Genomic DNA, 7,502 nt, shown 5'->3' on the forward strand with positions numbered 1-7,502 from the left:
CACACTGTTAAGTGGGATTGTAAAATGATGCCACCACTCTGGAAGGAAGTTTGCCATTTTCTCAAGAAGTTAAACATAGAATTTTCAGATGATCCAGCTCTTTGACTACTAGCAATATACCTTGAGAAAAATAGAACTGAGACACAGTGGAGCTTTGTACACTTCTGTTCATAGTAGTGTTATTCATATTAGCAAAAAAAATGGAAACAGCTCAAAGGTCCATCAACAAACAAAGGGATTGAGAAAGTGTAATACATTTAGACATTGGTATACTCTGCAGCATTTAGGAGCAATGACTAAAAAAAATACTATATAACATGGGAAAGGCTGGAAAATATTATGCTGTATGAACTAACTCAGACTCATAAGGACAAACACTGGATAAGACCATTATCGTAAAAGTAAAAAGATAACTAGTAAGATGTGTACAAAAGTACAAAATAGGAAAGAGAGAGGGAAGGGATCTAAAGCTGGGAAATCACGAGGTTGCAAAGTGTGGTGGGTAGAGGGAGTGAAAGAATTAGGAAAGATCCAGTGGGGACCTGAAAAGGCAGGATAATTGCATATATTGAAGGTGACTAGTTTTTTAAAATGTAATATATGGGAATGAGCATATGAAACACAATGAAGGAACGTATGAAACATATTGCACACAAATATTGTAGCAAACCAATATGAAATAATATTTTTAAAAAGAATGTACATGGGAGGAGATTGCCCATCTTTCTCCCAAAACCACATGCCTTTGGTCTGCTAGCACAACCACCTACCACTAAGCCACTAGCACTCTCTTAAGAATATATATTACCAGATAAAATTCTTCTTTGCTCCGTAAGCCTTTTCTTATATAATACTTAGCAATTAAGTCATTGGAGTAAAGATCTCAAAGTGTTGAATTTATTCTTGCATATTCCCTTAATTACATCTCAGTAATAATATACCTGGTTTTGTACATGCTTTATTGTCTTACAATAAACCTTCCACAGGCAGCTATTACTCAGGTGATAAATTAGATGAAGCATCAGAGCCACCATTAGCTGCTAAATTATTTAAAAAAATTGTTTTCTAGTCTTTTTAATTCAATATACACTTACACATATTCAACCATATAACTTCACTGTATATCAAAGAAAAATCCTTTTTTGTTTCATCTTCTAAACTAAAACACAAAACTCCCACTCTGATTATTGAAAGAAACTTTATGAACAGTTTGGCTGCACTATCTAATTTAACTAGTAAATTAGCTTGCCTTATTTTTTCCATGTCATTAGAAACAATAAAGAAACATTAAGCAAACTATTCGTGTTCTTAATGGACTGGAATCTTAAATGTGCAGAAAGAGGGTGTAACAGAATATTTTAAATGTCTCTTCCATTTTTTTCCACTTGCACATGTACATAAATTCAAATTGTTTCAGAGTAAGTTTATTTTCATTTCCTTCATAGATCTTCATTTAACTTTAAACTACTAGATCGCCTGCCATGTCAGATAACCTTCCTTCTGTCTAGACCTATTCTCTATCCTACTATAGCTGAGCAATGTGGAACACATCAGGAGTTCGCCATATCCTCTGCTTTACATTCCATTCAGCCAGTGAGAGTCCTTGGCAGAAGATGAATGGAAGGGGTGAGAATAAAGTCAATATATTTATTCCCATGACCCCTGTTTGTGAAGTTTCCCTAGACACAAATCACTATGTCCTCAAAGCATTCTGATCTACAAGACTTCACCAACATTTATACATCAGGTACTGTTCATATCTTTCAGTATTTGAACCTCTTCTACTATGGCCTAGGCATTTACAAAGTCTTTTGATGTATTTCTGCTGTTTTCTGTTTGAATCCTTAATAACACAATGCATTCATTAAGCTGACAAAAATGAACACAAGACTAGCGGCGGTGGGGGAGGAAATCACTGTAGAAGCTTAATATCAGCTGTTAAAACTAGGCCAGGTGCTGATTTTGGAGCAGACCATCAACTATTCATATGCAAGTTCAAACTAAAGCTAAGCAAGGTTAAATCAAATCCACAGGAAAAAAAAATTGACCCTCAGTCTATCCCATCTGAATTTCAAAAGCATCTCAGGAACAAATTTGAGGCCTTGAACATTAGTGAGTGAAGACCAGATGAACTGTGGACGAATATCAAGAAAATCATCCAAAAAGAATCCAAAAGGAGGAAGAAGGAAAATGATAGAGGACCAAGAAGAGACCAAGATGGGTGTCAAAATAGACTCTGACACTACAATGAGAGACTTGGCACTACAATGCCAAGAAGCCAAACAAAGGAAAGAAATCAAGAAGTTAAGGAACAGAACAAAGGACAGTGTGAGAAGACAAAGAAAGCAGTATAACAAAATGTGCAAAGAACTGGAGGCAGAAAATCAAAAGGGCAAAGCTAGCTCAACATTATTTAAGCCAAAAGAACTGAACAACAAATTCAATCCTCTAATACATTAAGCAATACTTAATGATGCTTTGGGCAGAATAGTAAATGATCTGAGAAGCATTAAAAGAAGATGGAAAGAACATACAGAGTCGCTGTACCAAAAAGAATTGGCTGACACACAATAATTAAATGAAACAACACATGATCAAGAGGCATTGGTGATGAAGGAGGAAGTTCAAGCTACCCTAAAAGAACTGGCAAAAAACAAGGCCCCAGAAATTACAGCATAGCAATCAATATATTTCAACACATAGATACTGCCCTGGACTCAATAACCAAGTTACGAAAAAAAAAAAAAACTGGAGAGAAACCACCTGGCCAACTGACTGGTAGAGATCCATATTTGTCCCTAATCTGAAGAAAGGGGATATGACAGAGTGTGGAAATTATTGAAGAATATCACATGCAAGCAAGATCTTGTTGCAAATTATCAAAAAACAAATGGAAATAACACATCAACAGAAAATTGCCAGATGGGCAGGCTGGGTTTAGAAAAGGCCATGACACTAGGGATATCCCACATGAATTTCAGAACCATCTCAGTAACAGGCTTGAGGCCTTGAGCACTATTGAGAGAAGACCAGATAAGTTGTGGAAGGATGTCAAGGGTATCATCCAGAAAGAGTGCAAAGGGTCATTACAAAAACAGAAGACGAAGAAAAGACCAAAATGGATGTCAGAAGAAACTCTGAGTATTTCATTGGAGTACAGAGAAGCCAAACAAGAAGGAACACTTCAAGATACTAAAGCGCTGAATAGAAGATTTCAAAAGGCAGCATGGTATAACAAAGTAAAATATTACAATGAAATGTTCAAGGAGCTGGATCAGAAAATCAAAAGGGGAGGCCCCGCTCAGCATTTCTTAAGCTCAAGGAACTGAAGAACAAATTCAAACCTTGAGTTGCTATAATCAATAATGCTTTAGGCAGAATATTAAATGATCAAGGAAGTATTAAAAGAAGATGGAAAGAATATACTGAGTCACTGTATCGAAAAGAATTGGCATATACAGAAGAATTTCAGGAAACAACAAGAATCTATAGTGATGAATGAAGAAGTTCAAGCTGCTTTGAAGGAAATAGCAAAAAATAAGGTCCCAGGAATAGATGGTATACCAGTTGACATATTTCAGCTAACAGATGCTGCTCTGGATGTGCGTACCAAGTTGTGCCTAGAAATCTGGAGAACAACCACTTGGCCAACTGACTGGAAGAGATCTATATTTGTTCCCATTCCAAAGAGGGGTGACCCAACAGAGTGTGGAAACTATAGAACAATATCATTGATTTCACGTGCAAGCAAGATTCTAGTGAAGATTATCCAAAAACTACTGGAACAGTACATCAGCAGAGAACTACCAGAAGTGCAGGCTGGGTTTAGAAGAGGTCGTGGTACTAGGGATATTGTAGCTGCTGTTAGATGAATCTTAGCTGAAAGCAGGCAATACCAGAGAAATGTCTATCTGTGTTTCACTGTGTTCCACTGATTATACAAAAGTGTTTGTGTGGATCATAATAAACTGTGGCTGACTCTGAGAAGACTGGGAATCCCAGAACCTTTGATCATGCTAATGTGAAACCTATACTTGGACCAAGAGGCAGTCGTCAGAACAGAGCAAGGAAACACTTCATGGTTCAAAATTGGGAAGGGTGTGGACTAGGGATGTGTCCTATCTCCATACCTTTTCAATATATGTGAAGAACAGATTATCCAGGAGCCTGGGCTCTATGAGTAGAAATGTGGTATCAGGATTGGAGGAAGACTCATCAACATTCTGCATTATGAGGTGGCATAACCCTGCTTTCTAAAGCAGAGGAGGATCTTAAGCACTTATTGCAGAAGGTCAAAGACTGCAGCCTTCAATATGGATTGAAGCTCAACATCAAGAAACAAAGATTCTCACCACTGTGCCAATTGGCAGAATCATGATAGATGAAGAGACTGAGATTGTTAATAGCTTTAGTTTGCTTGGCTCCACAATCAACACTCTTGGTACCAGAAGCCAGGAAATTAAAAGATAAATTGCATTGGGAAAATCTGTAGTCAGAGACCTCTGCAATGTGCTGAAGAGCAATGGTGTCAGTCTGGAGACTACAGTGCACCTGATCCTGACCATAGTCTTTGCAATTACTTGCTATGTATCAGAAAGTGGGACAATGACTAGGGATGATAGGAGGAGAATTGATGCTTTTGAGCTGTGGTTCTGGAAAAGAGTATTGAATATACCATGGACTGCTAAGCAGAACAAACAGGTTCATCCTAGAGAGGGTGAGACCAGGATGCTTCTTGGAGGCAAGGGTTCAGAAGCTTTATCTGACATACTTTGGACTTGTTGCAAGGTAAGACCAGTCCTTGTGGAGGGTTGTCATGCTTGAGAGAGTGGAGGAACAGTACAAAAAATGAAGACTCTCCATCGATGAGATGAAATGATTCAGTGACTGGATTAATGGGGTGCATGTATCAGGAACAATAAGATTGACATAGGATAGAGCAGGGTTTAGGGCTGTTGTACATGGGTTGCCATGAGTCGCAGGTGACTTGATGGCACATAACAACAACAACAACAACAGGGCCTTCACAAGTAAAAGACTGATAATACGATTTCAAAACGGGGAAAAGACATGGAAAGAATTGTCACTGAGGAAGATATCTGGATGGCCAATAGACACATGAGGAAATGCTCAAAATTACTGGCCATAAGAGAGATGCAAATCAAAATCACAATGAGAAAATATCTCACCCAGTAGCTGTGACAAAGTTTAAGAAAATAATAAATGTTAGAAAGAGTGTGGAGAGGTAGGAACTCTTATACATTGTTGGTGGAATTGTAAAATGGTACAACCACTCTAGAATTCCGTATGATGCAACTATTCCACTGCTTGGAATACACCCTGAGAATGAGCTACTTTTGAGTATGGGTTGAGACAAGGGCTTGCCATTTGTTATTAAGAATTTCTTTCTTTTCTTCAACCTTTTGCTTTGCTTTTATTTCTATGTCACTTGCTTCTCCCACACGCTTTCCTCACATCATACAAAGCATTGCTACGAGAAGCTTAACATTTCTCTCCCAATAGTTCTAGCAAAAGTCCCAAAGATAATTATAATGGACCTGTTGTTAGATGTTAGCCAGGTGGTTCAGATTCATAGCTCCCTGTGAAAAACAGAATGTAGCAGTGCATAGACTTCAGCCATCCTCATAATTTCTATGACACTTGAGCCTTCTGTTGTAGCAACTGTGCCAATTCATCTTGATGAGGTTCTTCCTCTTTCTCAGTGAATTTAACTAAGGGAACTCTGGTACCTTTAATATAAGGCAGTGCACTAATAACCCAAATACAGGTGGTTTGAATCCAATAGCAGCCCCGCCAGAGAAAGTTGAACAATCTCCTCCTGTGTGATTTACAGCCTCTGAAGATCTACTAGAGAATCAGCTGTGAATTGTTTCTGACTCCATAACACATAACAACAACAGCTACTAACTAATGATGTTTTCTCCAGGTACTGATTTCTCCTGATAGTATGTCAAAAACATTCAAGGTAAGGTCTTACCATCCTCACTTCTGAGGTGCACTGTGGCAGTACTTTGTCCAAGACAGTTTTGTCTAAGAGTCAAGTGTATAGTAAATGTTTTTCATCAATGCCATAATTCAAAAGGATTGATTCTTCTTCAGTCTACTTCAACCACTAGTCAGCTTTCACATGCATATAAGGTGAGTGAATGCTATGGCTTGGGTTATGTGACCCTTAGTACTCAGAGCGACAGTCTGTTCTTAACACTTTCAAAACGGTCTTCATAGCAGAATCACAGAGTGAAATATTTAATTTCTTGACTGCTGCTAACATAGTTGTGGATTATGAGTTTAAATTATTTCTTCATTAATCATGATGTTGCTCGTAGCACTAGTTATATGCTCACTCACGAATGACTCCCTCAGATAGAAAAATTTCAAGGTTAGAAAACAGAATCAGCTCCACCCTGAGAATATGAACCGAGGTGAGGAGTTAATGATTTTTTGGGGGGAGGGGGAAGGGAAAGAAGATTAAATTGTCCCAAAAGTAGGAGCAAAGAAAATGCTAGCTACCATCAACAAATATCTGGTAAATAGAGGCAACAGTAAAATCACTTATGCTGAGCTCTAATTTATTTCCTGGGAAACATCCATACCTGGAAAAGTAGAAGCTCAACAAAGGAGGAAAACCCTCTATGAGATAATGTAACACATTGCTGCAATAATTAACTTACCCACAGTGATTGTGAGGTGGTAATTATGATGGTTCTGGATGAGGCCCTGTTTCATTCCATTGTACATAGGGTAACTATCTTAATTTCAACCAACACTATGTGTTTGGTAAACTACATCACTTTTACATAGCCTCTTATTTCAAAGAAGCAAAATATAATTAAATTACCAACATTTGCATGTCAGTTAACAGAGTACTTTCACAATCATTATCCTCCTTAATGCAATTATTACAAATTGGGAATTCCAAACTTCTATCCTAAAGCATTTTTTGAGGTCAGACAAATGCGTGTGAATTTCAAAACTCCCAAGGCTATTTCTACATGTTTCAATTGTGTTTGCATGTTGTTAAGAAAATACAGTGCAAACATCTGAGGACAAACTACTGACCATCAGTTTTACTACACTAAAAATCTGTGTGGAAATTCAGCCAGAAACCCATCAAGATCTATTTCTGGGCCAAAGGCTAAAGTTCCTCTCCTGGTCATGTCTTCTTTTCTCCAGTCTGCATTTTACCCAGGACCCAGAGGTCACTTTAATACTAAAAATAATGTCTCTACCTCCTCTGAAAACAACTTCACTAAGACTTTTACCAAAATATTGATGAAAAGCATGGAATAGATGTGTCCACACACTTGGCGTGGTTATTATAAAAATTTCAAACAAAATACCAGAGAGGTCAAAGCTGGCATACCCCTGTGACAATTTTCGAGCAAATTGGTAGAATTTAGTGGTTGGAAAACACAAGAAGCCCCCCATGATGAAGCATTTAACAAGACAGGAAATAGTAACAAAGTCTCTCTGGATCTCAT

This window comes from Elephantulus edwardii, unplaced genomic scaffold (assembly GCF_000299155.1).
Source record: "Elephantulus edwardii isolate Elephantulus edwardi_28Jun2011 unplaced genomic scaffold, EleEdw1.0 scaffold00070, whole genome shotgun sequence".
NCBI classification, from domain to species: Eukaryota; Metazoa; Chordata; class Mammalia; order Macroscelidea; family Macroscelididae; genus Elephantulus; species Elephantulus edwardii.